Genomic DNA, 20,537 nt, shown 5'->3' with positions numbered 1-20,537 from the left:
CAGACATCACACACCCCTGGATTAACAAGATCCTGATTCTATTTACACAAAGACCTTCTCAATCAGATAAGTCACTCTCAGGGAGAGAAGTGAGAGGAGGGTGTCAGGATGTACTTCTTTCCCAATACCCTGTAAACAAGGAAAAATTTCCACTGTCGTGGACCAAGGCAGGAATCTGGGGAGGAGGAGACACGTACTTCTTCTACATGGCCTTGAGACATGTGAGGAAGGTAATGTTACATGTAAGGCAGTGTTATAGGGGAGTAGAAATTAGGATTGTGCCGAGAGAGAAAAATAAGGACAGGAGAGGGGAGAGATCATAGAGCTGCCAGAAAAAGTGGAATGAGAAGTTGCCTGACAAAGAGATTACAATATTAGGTTGAACCATATGAAATTTTAATTTTGGGGGTCGAAATGGTCAAGTCTAGGCAATTTCCTATGAGTCAGTCTCATGCACCGCAACAGTGGTAATGGTTTTGTGGGTGTGACAGGTGAAGGGTCTTCTCATGCAGACAATTGTCTAGTCTCCGGTCTAGACTTAAATCTAGGGAAGTGACTCACAAACCCCAGTTGACAACTACGTTGAAACTTGTCTGTGCAAAATGAAAGAAGTAATATAGTGTGAAAAAAAATTTTTTTTTCAAAAAAGTTAAATTTCTTTCATTTTAAAATCCTGAGATCAGAAGACTTTGGAGGGTTAAAATACCTTTTTTTTTTTTTTTTTGGTAAAATGATATTTTAGTAGTTGGTACTTTTAAAGTCTACTTAGTTGGGAAAAAAATGATGGCAAGTATACATCAACCTTCAAAATCATTCTTGGTATTTTACTATTCTGCAAAATCTGGCCCTGGCCAGTTTGGCTTAGCGGTTAGAGCGTCGGCCTGTGGTCCGGAGAGACCCGGGTTCGGTTCCCGCTAAGGGCACGTACTTCGGTTGCAGTTTGTCCCCGGCCCTGGTTGGTCGTGCGGGTGGCAGCCACTCGATGTGTCCCTTCACATCGATGTTTCTCACTCTCTCTCCCTTCCTCTCTCTCCCTCCCATTCTATCTGTACAAAAAATGGAAAAATATCCTCGGGTGAGGATAAAAAAAAAAAAAAAAAAAAAAAAAATCTGAATGTTTAGAAACCACCCGAGGGCACACCAAATAACCAGAAGCAGTATGACACAAAAATAAGCAAGTTGGAAAAATTAAAGGCTGTACAGGCCATTAATTCACCCTGGAGTCTTTATTCCTTCTTTTATGGACTCAATACCTTGTGGAGCCTCAAAGGGTGTTTCTTGCTACCCTTAGGGGAAGTAGGTCTTCCATTCTGGGTCTTCTCTGCTGCTGTCCCATGTACCTCTCCTCTGACTGATAAAGGAGCACAGCTCTACCTTGTGATCCATTGTTAGGGAGCAATGTTTCTCCAGTTCTCTCCCCACTGAAACCTGAGCAAGAAGATTACAGAGAAGTTACCCTTCTACCCCTGTTACCCTCTCACCTTCCCTTCCTCCAGCACAACAGCATATCTGATTATCACGGCGATTTTTCAAGTTCTCTAATGAAGGGTCTTACAGGTCTCAGAACTGGTAAGAAAACAGAGATGAAGATTTTACCTTACTTCCTTTCCCTCTCGTAGTACAGACAGCAAGAACCTTCCTCTAATCAAGGTTTCAAAGGGCCTCCTTTCTTGAGTGACTTCTCTTGCGGTCAACTTTTCTAAGTTCCCCATCTTTTTCTCCATTCCCTCGTCATGGAATGGAGTTTCCATGCCTGTCCCCATTTCTTGTTGTGTCTTGAGGGCTTCAGGCTTGGGTGTCTTCAATCTGGAGATGAAAGGGGGGCCTTTTGCCCCATGGATGGAGGAGAAGTAAGATCTGCCAGTTTGGGTTCAATCTGCCCTCCAGCAGGTCTGTGGTTATTTCCTCAGTAATTTTACCTAAGAAGCAAGGTAAGAATAAATTTTTTTTTTTCATAGAAAATATAGTATTATTTCAAATGAATTAAGTATATTTCCTTTATTAGCATGATGTGACCTTGCCTGTTGCACAACAAAAATATCAACAACAGGATTATTTTACAACAAAGATTTTGACCCTTTTTTTGGATCTGGCTTTATTATTATTTTTAAATACATATAATTATTGCAGTTGTAAATGATTCTCTTTTCTCACTCTGGAGGGGTGGTGTCAGTTCCAATTAAACTCCATAAGATTCTAAATCTCCTGGCTAGTAGAAATAGGATAAAGAGCTTGTGTTACCTATTTGTCCCACCACTTACATGAACCATATTTGGCACAGTGATGCAGAGAAGAATAAGGTATAGGAGCAGCCCTTCAAAAGCTCAGTCTAGATGAAACTCTATGATTACAAACATTTGTATCATCTGGTACTAAGTAGCATACGAGCCAGGAAACAGAATTTAGTTGTTCAATGCAAAACATTCATGATACTGAGACAACTTTAAAGTCATAGAGGATTCGTGCAGAATAGTTTGCAAAGGATTTTCACTTTTAATATCTCATTTGACCCATGTGATTATGTTGTGAGATAGATGTTGTTATTCCATTTTACGGATAATTAAAGCTCAGAAAGCTGAAGTAATTTGGTCAAGGTCACCCAGCTTCTTTCTGAGAGGCAGAACTGGTATCCATATTGTAATTAAAAGCTACATATTGCCTTTGACTGCTGTGGGCTATATTACCAGATTACATGTGGCTGAGAATGTATATTAACAATTAGGTCTTAAATTTAAGCTAATAAAAGATTTTAGGGCTGTATTATACACATAAAACCAAGGAAGTTATTGAAAATAATTAATACAAAAACTAGGAGAATAAAACTCTGGCCAAAAGAACACAAGTTCTGATGTTTGAGAAACGTAGTTAAACAGCGACGGCTCCTGAAATTACTCTTCCCCAAAACAAAGATATGCAGAATTTATGCAACAATTACAATTATTGTTAGAGGAATTGCTCAAATAAATGTGTAGACCGAGTAAATCAACACTATTATGATTTTGGAGAAAGAGGTTCAGTAGTCAATAGTTAAATGTCTCAAGCAAGATGAAATTCATTACAGTGGTAAGTAAATTTATTCAATTGCACTGACATTTGAAATACAACTAGACTAGTTTCAGTTTGTTTAAATAGTTAAAGCCATTGTGAAAAGGGCTACCTAAAACAATCGGCAGCACATCAGAAGACAGTGTTTCTATATCTCAGCTATTAGGATCTAGCTTGGACTAAATTATTCATGCCCCACTCTTCCTCACTTCCCCAACTCTGCACCTGGTAGGGCTGGGATAGTGACAGAAAACTTCAGTGCCTACAAGAGCACTGTGGGTGATTTAAATCAGGGAGATGGGCCAGGTATAAACAGAGACTGCTGGGCACTGCCCATATCCTTGGGATCCAGCCCATCTATCTCGCCTAGACTCACATTTCTTTGTGCTACAAGCGAGCTGTAAATCTCTTCCCCATCCAGCTGCTCATCCCATAAAGGTCAAGAGAAAAGCCTTTGGAAGCAGACAGATGTGCTATTCGAGGAACTTATTTATATTCCCACTCATTTTTCTTGCACCTAAACTAGGGATTATAAAACTCATCTTCATTGTAGCTATCTTCATCACTCAGAGTTTTCATTGTTTCACTGTCTCAAAGGAAAACCTGCTGATCTACTTCGTCGATGAACTCATGGTGGCGGGACCTGGCAAATGGGCAGTAGCAGGTACTCTAGATGCCCTGGCAGAAAATATGTGGTTTGAGAGTAGGAGAAAAATCCAAAGAGAATTCAAACTCAGTCACTTTGGTGAAGTTTCTGGGAGACTAGCAATCTGAGGTGTGAAGGGATATCCCCTCCCAAGTACTTCTAAGAAAGAGACACAGCGCATCAAGGGTCACTTTGGGGACAACAGAGCCCACATTTGGAATCTATGTACAGAGGATACTCCTGACGTTACCAATATGAGTGAGGCCAAGAGTGAGAGAAGCCACTGCAACTGGTCTGAGCCTCAGAGCAAAGCTGTCCTTTAATCTTTATGAGCCAGCAGGTCAATGGCGATGGAAATGTCTGTGGCAGTTTGGGATGCCCTATGCAGTCTCTAGCTGACCCCTCTATGAATATCATACACAGGACAAGCTTGTAGTATTTGGAAGTAAATATTCTACTGTTGAGAAACTGCTCATAGCCTGCTAAAGGGCTCCACTAGACATTGAAAGTCTGATCATGTGAATTTAGCCTTTAATACGACCTAGGTATTCTCTGCTCCATCAGGCACCAATGTTAAGTGTGTCCATCACTCAGTCATCAGGTGGAAAGGGCATAAATGACATGAGGTCTACTCTTGTTCTGTGGGCATGGATACATTTTAATTACCAGCGATGGCCCCTGTTAAGAGCAGGTGGTTCATTTTCCTAATGTACTCACTCCTGTTGAGGTGTCACTTCTCCATTCACCTGCCAATGGCCTCCTTTACAGTCTTCTATAACTAGCTAACTGAGAAAGAACAAGTTCAGTTCAGGTATGCACATGGCTCTTTCTTCCAGTATTGCATTGCACAAATGACCTCCTGCAGCAGTGTAACCCCAGAGAGGGGTGGACCTGAAGGACAAGGAAGACAAAAAAATCCTTCTAGCGGGCAGAAATTTGGGTGGTATTCTATTTTGTTTGTCTGGAAGGAGAGAAGGTTAAGAATCATGGACCCATTCGTGGATAGAAGCTAATGGTTTGAGTGGATATTCAGGGATTTGGAAAGATCATGATTGAAGGATCAGTAAGAAGTAGTTTTAGGGAAGAGAAATGTGGGTAGACCTCCAAGAATGGGCCCAGAATGTAAGACTGTTTATTTCTCACATAAGCAGTCACCAAAATGCTCCTTCTGTTGAAAAAATATTTAATAACCATGTGGACAAGATGACTTTCTTTGTAGATTTCACTAAATCTCTGTCACTAGCCACCCCAATGCTTGATCAATGGGCTGATGAACAAGTGACTACGGTGGCAGGGATGGAAGTAATGCATGGACTAAAAATCACAGAATTTATTTTACTCAGTCTGATCTGGCTAATGCCCATGCTCGGTGTCCAATCTGCACCATACTTAAAGGAAACTTGGAAGCCACCTAGTGGCAGGTCGTTGAGGTCAGACCCTTTCCATTACAGAAACTGTTCTTATAAATAGTTATTTATCCTGGATCTTATTTTGTCTTCCCTGTTGCCATCTTTCTCCAAGCACTCTAGTTTATGGACTTTGTGAATGCCTTAACCTCAGTTATGGTATCTCATAGAGCACCAAGTCTGACTGAGTAATGAATTTTATGTAAAACGTGAAAGACAGTGGGTGGCCCTGCCCGGTGTGGCTCAGTTGGTTGAGTGTTGTCCTGTGCACTGAAAGGTCACAGGTTTGATTGCGGTCAGGGCACATGCCCAGGTTGCGGGCTCGATCCCGGTTTGGGGTACAAGCAGGAGGCAGCTGATCAATTTTTTCTCTCACATCGATGTTTCTCTCTCTCTCTCTCCCCCCCCTCTCCCTTTTTCTTTCTCTCAAGTCAATAAAAACATATTTTTAAAAAGACAACAGATGGACTTGCATGGAGTAAACTGGTCTTAGCATGCACACCATCACTCACAGACACATCATTTCCCTGCTGCCTCTCTTAGCTAGCATAAACTCTGTTCTCTGCAACTGAGCCCTGACGGACACAGGCAGCACAGACCAAGTTCCTCAAATTATGTGGACAGATGGCTCTATGCACAGGTAAAAGCAATTTTAACCTGTGCCTTTTAATAGGTAGCATTTTGAGAAAGTTTCAATGGCAGCTGATTGTAATGTACTCCCAAAATATTTCATTGTTTTCTTAATACTAAGCGAATTTGAGAAAGGAAAAAAGAGAACTGGTGTAAATTCTTCGGGAGTTTAAGTTAAAAAAAAAAAAAAAAGGAAAGTTAAGCTAGCAATAATAATAATGTTTACTGAGTGTGTATAACTCAGTATGTGGACAAATCATTGAATATTTTATAAATTTATAATAACAATTTGTTCTCTTAAACATGTCCTAAAACTATTAGAGATGTTAATGTGGTATTTTGTGATTCATAAAAGTGCTACAGAATAGAAGTACAAGCAAGCCTGATATAACGTGACAATTATATCCATCATTTTTTTAAATCAGTGACTGAAATACTTTCTACAAACAGAATCCTCCCACTGAAGTTGAGCAGTAGTAAAAGCTGTCTGCCTAAAAGTCTCTAAATAGAAGCTTTTTCGGGTTAGCTTTAGAGACTGAAAAATTCGGGGAAATTTCAAAACCCAATAAAAGCTCTTCCTGAAACTCACCTGGTGCATCCGCTGACCTCTTCTTCTCTTTCTTATCATCAAGCACTAGAACTTCATAGTGTTTACTTGCAAATGACAGTTTTAAAACTTCACTGTGCTTTTATATACATGAGTACATGAAACAGAGTTTACTCTTGTATTATTATTTATTAATTATTAAAATTTTTTTTCTTTATTGATTTTAGAGAGAGAGGAAGGGAGAAGGAGAGAGAAATAGAAACATCGATGAGAGAGAACATCGATTGGCCGCCTCTTGGATGACCCCCACTGGGGATCGGGTCCACCACCTGGGCATGTGCCCTGATTGGGAATCAAACCGGCGACCTCTTGGTGCATGGGTTGGCACTCAACCACTGAGCCACACCGGCTGGGTATTATTTATTAATTATTGTATTATTTTTCATATGAACAACTGTAAACATCTTTGCTCCACCCTGTATCATCTTCAAGGATGTTAGTGCTGAGTCTTTGAACCCTGATGACTGTCACCGATAGCAGTGCTGTTTGGCAGGTCCCCAGTGATGGTGATGCCTCTGGTCTACAGACAGCATTTTCAGTAAGTAGGTTTTATGAACTGAACTTTAATGCTTCAGTCACCTTGTTTCTTTTCAAGTAAACAGCAAATAATTTGATTGATTCCTTTTTCTAATTGAGACAGATTATTTGGATATTGTACTTAACCCAGTCCCAGTGTCAACTCAGGATGAATTTATAAAAGAGGGAAAAGGCAGAAAAGTTGAGGTAATGATTTAAAATACTGACAGTTTAAAAAAATTACTTATTGATTTTAGAGAGGAGGGAGAGAGAGAGCAAGAGAGAGAGAGAGACATTGATTTGTTGTTCCACCCACTCTGCATTCATTGGTTGATTCTTGTGTGTGCCCTGACTGGGGATTGAACCCACAGCCTCAGAGGTGTGTCAGGAGATGCTCCAATCAACTGAGCTTCCTGGCCTGGAACTGGCAGATTTTTAACTCAGGGCTACCTAAAGTTCCTAAACTTGTTTTTTCACGTGAGTGTCATAACACCATAGAGTTGCTGAGGTTAAATGGAACAATATAGGTAAAATGTTTGGCAGAATGCCTGCACACAGGAAATGCTCAAATATCATCTGTTTTATTAGTTATTATCTTCAATGAGCAAACAGTCTCGATTCAATTTGATTGTGATTTATTGAAGTAGAAATTCTTGGCTAAAAATCTATTGGCTGTAATAATTAATGAGGTTGTTTTCTTAAAACCAGACCATCACCAATGTCATCATATGATCCTATCATTACCAAATAAGAAGCTGATAATTATATATAAAGCACTCCCCCTCAAAGAAAAATCATGAATATCAAAATTGGATACATTTGATTTTCAGATTACTTATATTTGGAAATTTTCTCATTTATAACTTTTGACTTAGATCTTTAAGTATCAGTATACTTATTTTTGTCATTGTTATGAATATAAGGAAAATAATATAAAGTATGTACATGTTGTCTTTATGAATATTTAACTGTGTAGTTGCACTAAAGCCTTGTAATGAGTTCTATAAACATACAGATTAGTATTCAATACATTGTGTTCCATTATTTATCCAGCATGTGAGACACTTGCGTTTCAACCTCAGAAACGTTTTTTTCTCTTCAAGGAGGTATTTGTACTATTGTCCATATCTGTAGAACTTCTAACACTGTATTTATGTAAAATTATACTTCAGTATAATTGCCTATGTAATTAACATTCAGGAAGAAATTATTTATTCAGGAGCACATTTCACAATTCAATTTCAGTCTGTAACAAAGAGGTTTTTAAATGTTAATCTTATTAAAAAAAATAGGGCAAATAGTAAAGGCTGTGGATTAGTACAAGAAGCAGCTACTTACAGCATTTTAACATTTTCCCTGACTGGGAATTACCTATTTTCTACCAGAGAGTCTGGGGATGCTTTAAATCTCACTGGGAAGTGTGGAGTTGAATCTTATATTTTGTGCACATCAGGTGACTAAATATAAAAGCAAAATGGTTATAGAGACATTTGCTGTTGGAGCTTTAAAAGAGAGAGAGAGAATAATGCACATTATGGTGAAGTTGAAAATGATCAAGAACATAAAAGGCAGAAAATAAAAATGGGAGGTATATTTTCAGTCTCGATTCTATGGAAATTTTCTGCCTTGGATAATAATCCTTTCAAAGCTTATGGACAGGATCCACACCTCCCCTCCACCAGCCAGCTTTAGCTCAGCAACATACAGTAACATCTCCTGAAGAACACAGGAACAATTTCTGTCACATGCCTGTTATTATAGGAATTGGTGAAAGTATAAGGGAGTCAAAAATAATCAGAAATACTGTCTTTTTATTTGCATGTTTTTTTCTGATTATAGAATCTCATGTTGAAATAAAATGCAATAATTTCATAAACATTCAACAGTACTTTAAGACATATAGTAACTTTATTTTCTAGCCATATTTGTAATACAAGCTTAAAATTTTCTTTATGATTTTAATTATTCTGAGATACCATTTAGTGGTTTGAGTTCATTTGTAAAATAAGTGTATAAATAAATACTTGTGTAGAAAGGTTATTGATGATGATACACAGAAATGAGATACCATATATGCCTGTTTGATCATAATATAATCATTCATTGTCATTGCCACTGTCTTAGTCCAAGCCACCGAAATCTCTAACCTCTACCGGCCTTTTCTCTGGAATCCCTGCTTACACACATACACCGTTGCCCACAGGGCAGTCAGAATTAGCTTTTCATTAACTTGGTTATAGCCACAGGCTCCCACCGCCACATTTATCCACCTACATGTGTCTGTTCCACTCCAGTCTCTATGTCCTCCTCTTATTTTGGAGAACTCTTTATTCTCCCATCCAGAGCCAACCCTCCACCTCTGAATGAGAAGCCATCTCTTTTCACTTATGTTAAACACACACACACACACACACACACACACACACACACACACACCCCACTCCAGATATTCTCCTTTCTCTCTCTAGCATCACTACTGTTTCCTTCACTGGGTCATTTTCATGAGCATATCTATCCAAACCTCCTCATATACTAATTTGCTCCAATTCTCCCGTTATCTCTGAACACATTTCAATCAGGCCAATACCCACCATCACTTGACTGAAACTATTTTATCAGAGTTTACCAGTGACCTTCATGTTGCAACATTCCACAGTCAATTCTTAGCCCTCATCTTCACGGAGCTATTGCTAGCATTCGGCACACCCGAAACACTACCCTCAGCAGGCTTCTGGGCCAGCACACTTTCTGGTTTTCCTTGTACCTCACTGGCAGTTCCTTTTTAGATCCCCTATAAACACTTATGTCCCACTTCCTCATTTCTTTCAAGTCTTTGCTCAAATTCCACATCATGCGAAGTCGTCCTATTCCACCTGTATCAGTCAGGATTCTTCAGAGAAACAGAACCAAGGGGGATAGGGAGAGAGATATTCATTACAAGGAATTGGTCACATGATTATGGAGGCTGAGAAGTCCCAAGACCTGCAGTTGGTCAGCTGGAGACCCAGGAGAGCTGGTTGTGTAGTTCCAGTCTGAGTCAGAAGGCCTGAGAACCAGGAGATGGCATGTGTTCCAACCCAAGGGCTGGAGCTCAAGCAGAGCCAGACTTTTTTTTCTATTTAGTCTTCAACTGATTGAATAAGGCCCATCTACATTAGAGAGGACAGTCTGCTTTACTTAGTCAGAGATTCAAATGTTAATCTCATCCACAAAAGACACACCCAGAATAAGGTTTGATCAAATGTGTGGGCATTCTTTATCCTCGTCAAGTTGACACACAAAATTAACCATCTCACCACCATATTTAAAATGGCACACCTAATTCCTTTCTCTGACTGTCTTCTCTCCATGGTACCCACCACCACCCACATATGCTTTGCTTGACTTACTTGCTGATTAAGCTAATGTCTCCTCCATTGGAACGGTAGTTCCATGAGGGCAAAGGATTGTGTGCTTGTTTATGTCTGTACCTCCTATTCCACAGTGTTTTGCACATAATAGATGCTAATTTAATGTATGTGTGAGTGAACAGGTGTCACTCCCTTGCTTAAAACTTTTCAGTGGCTTATTATTGCACATAAGATAAAATCCAAATTGCTTACCATGGTCTACAAACCCTGTGTGATCTGCCCATTCTTTCCTCTCTAACTTCTTGTGTCCCCCTCTCAATCCTTCTTTGAGTTCCTAGAACACACTCAGTTTTTTTCTGCCTTAAGGTTTTGATACTGTTCCTTTTTCCAGGAACACTGTTCCCACTTTCTTTGTGTATCTGGATTCTGTTATATTTTAGGTATGAAATTAGCTACTAGCTCCTCAGATAGGCCTTCCCTGACCATCATGTTTTCTATGTTTCTCTCTATTATTCTCTATTACTGTATTCTCTTTTTGAATTCATATCTCTGATTTGTGATTACATTCTTTCTTTTTAAATTGAATATAATTTACACACAATACATTTTTCTTTTTAAAGTGTGCACTTTATCGGGTTTTAGTATAATCACAAAGTTGTGCCTCCATCGCCATTATCTATCACTTTCATCGACCTCAAAAGAAACTCTGTGTCCAATAGCAGTCACTTCCACATTTCCCATTTACCCAGTTCCTCACACATACTAATCTTCTTTCTGTCTTTATGGATTTGCCTATTCTGGACATATTACTTAACTGGAATCACACAGTATATAACCTTTTGTGTCTAGCTTCTTTCATTTGGCATGATGCTTGCGCGGTTTGGCCATGTTGTAGCATGTGTCAGTATTGTGTTCCTTTTTGTGCCTCAGTAACATTGCATTGTATGGATAGACCACATTTTGTTTCTCCATTCATCAGCTGATGAACACTGGGTTGTTTCTGCATTTTGGCTATGATGAACAATGTTATTATGAACATTCATGTACAAGTGTTTGCTCGGAAATAAGTTTCCATTTCTCAATTTGTAATTATATATTTATCTACTTCTTTCCTCATTTAATTGTCAGTATTAGATAGAAAATATGTTCTCTGAGGTCAGCGTTCTTACTGTTATCCAGCCCTAAATCTTTAGTACCTCGCACCATTCTTGGCCCACAGAAAGCACTCAATACATTTGTTGGATAATAAAGGCTCACTGGTAAGGGGTTGCATGACTGGAAGCAGCCTGCCTCTCAACTCATAATTCAGTGTGTTGAAATGATCCCACCCAAGTGGATCACATGTTAGCATCAGATACTGACTTAAGCATTGTGGGGACATTAGAATCTCAGCTCAGACACCAGGTTGGAAAGTTCTGATTGCATTAGATGTGGCATTGGGCAAGTTCTTAATATCTGCGAGTATTATTTCTTTCCTCATTTATAACATGAACAGATTGAACTAGATTAGTTATTTTCCAAATATGTTTTATAGAGATGTGTGTGTGGGGGTAGCTCCAAGCTCCATTTCCCTGCTTTGACCAGAGTGACTCCAGTCATACTTTTTTGAGTAATAGGTTTCCACATATGATTTCACTTAAAAATGGTCATGGGAGCCCTGGTAGGTTTGACTCAGCGGTTAGAGCATTGGCCCGCCGACCAGAGAGACCCGGGTTCGGTTCCCGCTAAGGGCATGTACCTCCACTGCAGTTTGTCCCCGGCCCTGGTTGGGGTTGTGTGGGTGGCAACCACTCGATGAGTCTCTCTCATCGATGTTTCTCTCTCTATCTTCTCCCTCTAACCCTCCCGCTCTATCTGAAGATAAAAAAAAATGTCCTTGGGTGAGGATAAAAAAAAAAAAAGAAAAAGGTCATGGGAGGTATGCTGATCCTTAAATATTTTTTTAATTAATTAATTTATTTTTGTTACAGATGTTTCTCTTTTTTCCCCCACTGATGCCCCCTCTCCTTTTCTCCCTGCCCTGTACCCAGCTTTGTTGTCCATGTCCATTGTTCATGCGTACATGCATATAAGTTCTGTGGTTTATCTCTCCCCCCCATCCCCTCTTCTGGGGATTGTCAGTCTGTACCCCACTTCCACGTCTCTGGGACTACCCCATTCCTCAGATTGTTATGTTCATTATATTCCACAAATAAGTGAGATCATATGATACTTGTCTTTCTCTGTTTGGCTTTTTTCGCTTAATACTTTCCAGGTCCCTCCATGTAGTCTCAAAGGATAAGAGATCTTTCTTTCATACAGCTGCATAGTACTCCATTGTGTATATGTACCACTGCTTTTTTATCCATTCATCTACTGATGGACATTTGGGCTGTTTCCAGATCTTAGCTATTGTAGATAGTGCTGCTACAAACATGGGGGTACATATATTCTTTCTGATTGATGTTTCAGGCTTCTAAGGGTATATTCCTAGAAGCGGGATCACTGGATCAAATGGAAATTCAATTTTTAATTTTTTGAGGTAACACCATACTGTTTTCCATAGTGGCTGCACCAGTCTGCATTCCCACCAGCCGTGTACTAGAGTCCCCTTTTCTGCACACCCTCGCCAGCACTTGTTGTTTGATGATTTGTTGATGGCAGCCATTCTGACAGGTGTGAGGTGATACCTCATTGTTGTTTTAATTTGCATCTCTCTGATGATTAGTGATGTTGAGCATTTCTTCATGTGTCTCTTAGCCATTTGTATGTCCTGTTTGGAGAGGTGTCTATTTAGTTCCCCTGCCCATTTTTTAATTGGTTTTTTTGTCTTCCTTTTGTTGAGCTGTATGAGCACTCTATATGTATTGGAAATTAACCCCTTATCTGATGGATCATTGGCAATTATGCTCTCCCATAGAGTGGGCTGCCTTTCCATTTTGGTGGTTGTTTCTTTTGCTGTGCAGAAGCTTTTGAGTTTGATGTAGTCCCATGTGTTCATTTTCTCCTTTGTTTCTATTGACTTAGATGATGTATCAGTGAAAATTCTGCTGCGTATGATGTCTGAAATTTTGTTTCCTACATTTTCTTCTAGGACTTTTATGGATTCATGAATCACATTTAAGTCTTTTATACATTTTGAGTTTATTCTTGTGTAGGGTGTAATTTGATGGTCTAGTTTCTTTTTTTTTTTTTTTTTTTTCTTTTTGCATGTAGCTGTCCAATTTTCCCAACACTATTTATTGAAGAGACTGTCTTGATTCCTCTGTATGCTCTTGCCACCTTTGTCAAATATTAATTGAGCATATTTCCTTGGGTCCATTTCTGGGTTCTCTGTTCTGTTCCATTGGTCTATATGCCTGTTCTTGTGCCAGTACCAGGCTGTTTTGATTACAGTGGCTTTGTAGTATAAACTGAAATCTGGTAATGTGATCCCTCCAACTTTGTGTTTTTTTTAATGATTGCTGTGGCTATTTGAGGTCTTTTTTGGTTCCATATGAACTTTTGAAGTATTTGTTCTAGTTCTGTGAAGTATGTTGTTGGTATTTTGATGGGGATTTCATTGAATCTATAGATTGCTTTGGGTAGTATGGACATTTTAATAATGTTAAATCTTCCAATCCATGAACAGGGTATGTGCTTCCACTTTTTTATATCTTCCTCTATTTCTTTTTTCAATGACCTGTAGTTTTCTGCAAATAGGTCCTTTATTTCTTTGGTTAAGTTTATTCCTAGGTATCTTAATTTTTTTGATAACACTGAGGAGAAAACTATCCAGTGATGTCAGCGGGGTGTTGAAGTCCCCTGCTATGATTGTATTGCTATTGATTTCTCCTTTGGAGTTCTCCAGAAGATTTTTCATATATTTTGGTGCTCCTATATTGTGTTCATATATGTTTATCAAGGTTATATCTTCCTGTTGGATAGATCCTTTTTATATTATGTAGTGGCCTTCTTTGTCTCTAGTTATGGCCTTCATTTTGAAATCTATTTTATCAGATATGAGTATTGCTACCCCAGCTCTTTTTTCCTTTCTGTTTGCTTGGAAGATTTTTTCCCATTCCTTCACTTTCAAACTATGTGAGTCTTTTGTTGTGAAGTGGGTCTCTTGTAAACAACATATAGATGAATCATGCTTTCTCATCCAATCAGCTACTCTGTGTATTTTTATCGGAGCATTCAATCCATTTACATTTAAGGTGATTATTGATATGTACTTATTTATTGCCATTTTTGTTTAGTGTGGTTATATTTTTCTTCCTATTTCTCCTGCTAATTACAGCAGTCCTTTTAATATTTCTTGCAGTGCTGGTTTGGTGCTAATGTATTCCCTTAGCCTTTTTTTTTTTTTGGGAAGCTCTTTATTTGACCTTCTATTTTGAATGATAGCCTTGCTGGGTAGAGTAGTCTCGGATTCAGATCCTTGTTTTTCATGACCTTGATTACCTCATGCCATTCCCTTCTGGCCTGTAGTGTTTCTGTTGAGAAGTCAGCTGAGAACCTTATGGGGTTTCCTTTGTAGGTAACCTGTTGCTTCTCTCTTGCTACTTTTAGGATTCTCTCTTTGTCTTTAATTTTTGTCACTCTGATTGCTATGTGTCTTGCTGTGGACCTGTTTGGGTTCTTCTTACTTGGGGCTCTCTGTGCTTCCTGAACTTGAATGCCTTCTTCCTTCACCAAATTAGGGAAGTTTTCTGTCACTATTACTTCAAATATATTTTCTAACCCTTGCTCATTTTCTTCTTCTTTGGGGACTCCTATGATTTTCTGATTGGTTGATTTTTTTTCTACTCTATCTTCTAATTCACTGATTTGGTCCTCAGCTTCCTCTACTCTGCTATTTAGACTTTCCAATGTGTTTTTTATTTCTGATATGTCATTCTTCATTTCTTCTTGGTGGTTTTTAATTTCCAACTGGTTGATTTTCAACATTTCTATGTCTTTACTCATGGTGCTCATGTCCTTACACATGCTGTTGAGCTTCCTCAAGATCATGGCTCTGATGCTGATTCTTAAATTTTTTTTTTTTAATTGATTTGAGAGACAGTGAGAAACATTGATCACTTACCTCCAGTATGCGCCCTGACTGGGGATCAAACCCTTAACATTTTAATATACAGAACAACGCTCCAACCAACTGAGCCACCCAGCCAGGGCTTAAATAAATTTTTTTAAATCCTCACCCAAGGATATTTTTCTATTTATCTTCAGATAGAGAGAGATAAACATCGATGTAAGAGAGACACATAGACTCGTTGCCTCCCGCACTACCCTGACCAGGGCCAGGGACGAACCATAACCGAGGTAGTGCTCTTGGCTGGAATCGTACCCGAGACTCATTGGTCCACGGGCCGTCACTCTACCACTGAGCCAAACTGGCCAGGGATAAATATAATTTTAAAAGACCACTGGACACATCAGAAGAAGGTTAAGGGGCTCTCAGCTCTAACTTGCTGTGATTAAGTGTGTTTAGAAATCAAACGAGGGAGGCCAGGAGGGGGTTCTCAGACAGATGATACTTGAACGGGGCTTGTTGGGCTGGCAAACTCTGCAGAAACTGCATCTGCTGAGGTGTGGTGTGTCAGAGGGACAAAGACAAGGCCATATGGGGCATAAGAGTAGGATATAAACTGGGGTTAGATCGTGGATGTCCTTGGGTGCTGAGTGATGTTTGTGCCCACGAACTCCTGCAACTATTAAGGAGCCAGTAGGGTGGATTCAACAAGTGACACGATAAAAATGGTTTTTAGGACGACAAAGACACAGCACACTAGAAGCCACTCGAAGAACTGAAATAAGCCTTGAAGAGGCAGGCAATTTGATTAAATTACTTTGCTCATTATTCATTCGGTGATTTGGGGGCTTGCCATTTAATCCCTGGATGATGGGAAGATTCTTCTGTTCTCTCTCCACCAGTGCATTCTGATTAGGGAGCTAACACCATTCTGGTGTTCAGATCCTAGTATGGATATGAATTCTAAAGGGCTAGCCTGTTGAGAGTCCTCCTTTGTGTTAAATGTGGTCAATGGTGCTGAAATTAAGTTCAAACTCCTTATAGTCCCTTCAGTGGTTATCTGAATATGTCTAGTCTTTTTTAAAGAGGAGGGCTCTGTCTCTCAGCTGAGTTTAGGGTACCATGGAGCAGTTTTACTGCATTCCAAGGTATTCCTAGGTGAATAGCTGAGTGACCTGAGAAGCCTGCTGATTTCTAGCATATTGATGGATGGAGATTTATTTCCTATCGACTGTGTTCCTTGAAGGGAATAGGAACCGTGTTACCCCCTGCAATCCATTAGGCTGACATCTCTTGTAATTGAAAGCCGAACAGGTTTGTGGAGTAAAGATTGCTCATGGATTTGTGTATGTGTGAAGAGGAAAAGTGAGGTAGAAGAGAGAGTGAGGAGGACAGACTGTGCAGTAGTTGTTGAAAGCCAAGCATATTTAAGGAGCTTTAACTCGGTCATAAGAGGGCTCCATTCAGTAAGCTGCTGGAGAGATATGCGTTAGAGCAAACACCTGCTGTCCAAGAAAGCTGGCTCTCCTCGTGAGTTACATTTCCTACGGAAGCATCATTTGCGATAATAGCTTGTATCGTTTATTAGGAAATCAGAAAATGCTTTCCCAGAGCCTAAGTGGAAGGTATTGTCTATTGGGAAAAAAATTAAAAATGATAATTAGAAAGTTTGCTTTGGGGATGGGATCTGGAAGTGCAGAGAATGGAAAGGAGATAAAATGGTGAAATCACTTTTAGGGGCCTGGTTGTGTTAATAACTAGTACAACAGTGAAGATAGTTGTTCCAATTGGCAGCCAGAGTAAGCTTTAGGGATTGATTAATTCAGTCACAGTATGGCTTTCCTGCTTGCAAGATTCTGGTTGTATAGTGGAGAAGAAAAATAAACAAACAAACAAACAAACAAAGTGCCTATAATACAGGAGCTGCCCGGCCAGTGTGGCTCAGTGGTTGTGTCAACCCATGCACCAAGAGGTCACCGGTTCGATTCCCGGTCAGGACACATGCCCAGGTTGTGGGCCTGATCCCCAGTGGGGGGCATGCAGGAGGCAGCCAGTTGATGTTCTCTCTCATCGATGTTTTTCTCTCTCTCTCTCCCTCTACTTTCCTCTCTCTCTCCCTCTACTTTCCTCTCTCTCTCCCTCTACTTTCCTCTCTCTCTAAAAAAAAAATCAATAATAATAAAAAAATACCAAAGGAAAAAAGTACAGGAGCTAATTGCATAGGCTGTTTATGAGCTCATCAAGGCAGAGCACCTAACCAGCCTTGGGGGTTTGGGGATCAGGAACGCATTCAGGAGTGGATATGAGCCAAATGGAGCATCAGCAAGCTGTTTGGAGCAGGAGAGTGATAAAGGAAGACTTCTTGGCAGGGAGATCGCAAGCCCACATTTCTAGGGGTAAAATTATGGACAATTCCACGCCGCTAACTGTGTGAGTGGAGCCCTCCCGGATGCACTCCCTCTGTCCCCATCTCTCCGCGCACGGGGCAGGCCGGTGTGGGAGAGGCAGCGTGGGGAGAGGTAAAGGGCTGCTGCGGGGGTGGCAGGCAGAGTTCAGAGAACTTAGTCAGTGAAATGGAAATAATTAAAGGAGAGAAGGAAAATGCTACATCTGTAAACAAAAGCAGAAGAACTGTTTGCAGTCCGAATCCGGAATGAGGGGTGGGGGAGGTAGGAGAGGGTATGGGGAATAAATGGTGATGGAAGGAGACTTGACGTGGGAGGTGAACACACAGCACAATACACAGAGGATGTGTTGTAGAACTGTGCACCTAAAACCTATATAATTTTATTAACCAATGCCATCCCGATACATTCAATAAAAAAGCAAAAAATAAATAAAATCTAAATCCATGCCATCCCGATACATTCAATAAAAAAGCAAAAAATAAATAAAATCTAAATCCAGAAGCTTAGAATAGGTGTTTTCAGAAAATTATTTTAAGAGAGCAGAGGAAAATGACAAAAAAAAGGACAAAAGTGGAATAAAGAGAGATCAATATTTTTGGCTAAGTTTTTGAAGTTAGATTCTCCCCCAGTTTAACCTAACTCTGTCAAGCTCCTAGTTAATTCTGTGTACTGTCTCCAGCAGGAGAGAGTTTGGAAACACAAAGGGTGACTCTGGGACCCCTCCAGGCTCCAGGCCTTCTGCGATGATTACAGGAGGGGCCCCTCAAGTGCTTGCAGGAGTGAGATGGTCTCGCCGAGTGGAGTGTGCTGGGAGGGCGTAGGCTGCGATTCACGGGCACCGTTAAAGGGAGAAGCACTACTCAGCTCCATTGATTGTTGGCACACAACAATCTCACCCTGCTGTAACCATGCTTCTGTTTTTTAAAATATCGACAACGAATTCAAACTTCCTCTAGTCTTTGCCTTTGCTTATATTTCAGCTACGTCCCATCACTTGTGTTGTTAGAATCATAGAACTGTGCAAGCCGCTATGAATCTTCACGAAGAAATCACCAACAGTTCATAAAGTTTCCACTTTTAATAACCTCGAAACACTCTCATTAATTTTGAGTGAGAATATAAAATGCTAAGTGGAGCAGATATTTGCATTGGCCTAACTGTTGCCTCCTTCTGCAAGCAACCCATGTCGGAAGCCAATTCATCATGATGGTTGCTTGGAGAGAGGGCTGAAGTCAGATTTGGATTGTAATTGGCCTTTATCTCTATGGTAGGCCTAGGCCTTGGATGTGCCCAAATTCTGCTTGCTTCTTTGCTGCTAAGATGATTGTCTTTCGGCGTTAATCGTCGTCTTCTGGGTAACTGTGGGTTGTGGCCGTGGGAAGTCTTGACAGTTCTGAGGGAAGAAAGACAGTGGGGTCATGGCATTTAGTCCTTTGGTTTCCTCAGGGAGTATCTACATCACAGGGTTGTTGAGCAGTTTAAATAATGTAAACTTAATACAGTCTCTGGCACATGTAAGCTCTGAACAAAACGTCTTTTAATTTTTTATAAGAGTAATTAATGTAGTTTAAGAAGTCAAATATTTCCCTGTCTCTCTTGTGGGAAGCGGGTCTTTTCAAGGTCAGCTGCATTCCCAAGCTCTCCTTGAACTTGGTGCTCTATCCTTCCCATCTTCCTGGGAGTCTAAGGGAGAGGGTGGTTTTAACTTTACACCTTTTAGTTCCAGATTCAGCACTATACACGGTGGTTCCTTATCCCCACAGATGGTAAAAATGAATTTCTTTTTATTTATTGATTTTTAGAGAGAGAGGAAGAGAGATAGAACCATCAATGAGGGAGAACATTGATTGGCCGCCTCCTGCACGCTCCCTACTGGGGATCGGATCCAAAACCTGGGCATGTGCCATGACCGGGAATCCAACTGGTGACCCCTTGGTGCATGGGTTGACACTTAACCACTGAGCCACACTGGCCAGGCATGAGTTTCTTTTTAAATAAGCCCTTCTAGAGTTGACTTTGGCGAGAGTGCCACTCACTTCCTGTAAAAACTGCCTGTTGGACACATGAAGCCATGGCCACCTCCTACCTGGACATCCCTGTCTCCAGTTATGTTTCAATAGAGCCTCCTTCACGTGCAGTTCTGAATATACTACTTCCCTGCTAAATATCTCTCATAACCTACAACCTTTCATTTAACTTCAGTTTGCTGCATATCTTCTGGTTAACTCTTCTTCAACGACAACTTGACTTCTGTCTTCACCTGCCCTTGTGTTTCTCCAATCACAGGTGGAACAAGAGCTCCACTCTCAAGCAAAGCTAACCCCTTACCCCAGTGGTGGATTCAGGCTTCTCCATCGACTTCCATCTTACAAAATGTAATGGTCAAAATGGTCAACTCTCTCCATCCATTGCAGTTGACCTCTCAGGAGCACGTGAGTCAGTTGATGAATTTCTGCTTCATGAAATATTTTTTCCTTGCCTTCCTTTGCAGTACACTTTCCTGGTTGTTTTCCTTCTTCATTGCCTGTTTATTTCTCTCCAGTCTCTTTTGATGGCTTCTCACTTTCTTCTTTTCTTCTAAATATTGGACTACTCCAAGGCTCTGTTCGTGCCTATCTTTTTTATGTTGACTTTTCCTCTGGGTAACTTCACCCATTGTTTTGACTTTAAATAGTATAACCAAAGAACACATATGCAGCCCTGGCTGGTTTGGCTCAGCAGTTAGAGCATTGACCTGTGGTCCAAAGAGACGTGGGTTCGGTTCCCGCTAAGGGCATGTACCTCAGTTGCAGTTTGTCCCTGGCCCTGGTTTGGTCTTGCGGGTGGCGACTACTTGATGTGTCCCTTTCACGTTGATGTTTCTCTCTCTCTCGCTCCCTCCCACTCTATCTGAACAAAGTATTGAAAAATGTCCTTGGGTGAGGATAAATAAAAAA

Source organism: Molossus molossus, unplaced genomic scaffold (assembly GCF_014108415.1).
Source record: "Molossus molossus isolate mMolMol1 unplaced genomic scaffold, mMolMol1.p scaffold_m16_p_10, whole genome shotgun sequence".
NCBI classification, from domain to species: domain Eukaryota; kingdom Metazoa; phylum Chordata; class Mammalia; order Chiroptera; family Molossidae; genus Molossus; species Molossus molossus.
The sequence above is the reverse complement of the archived record's forward strand: the minus strand, read 5'-3'. Positions refer to the sequence as shown.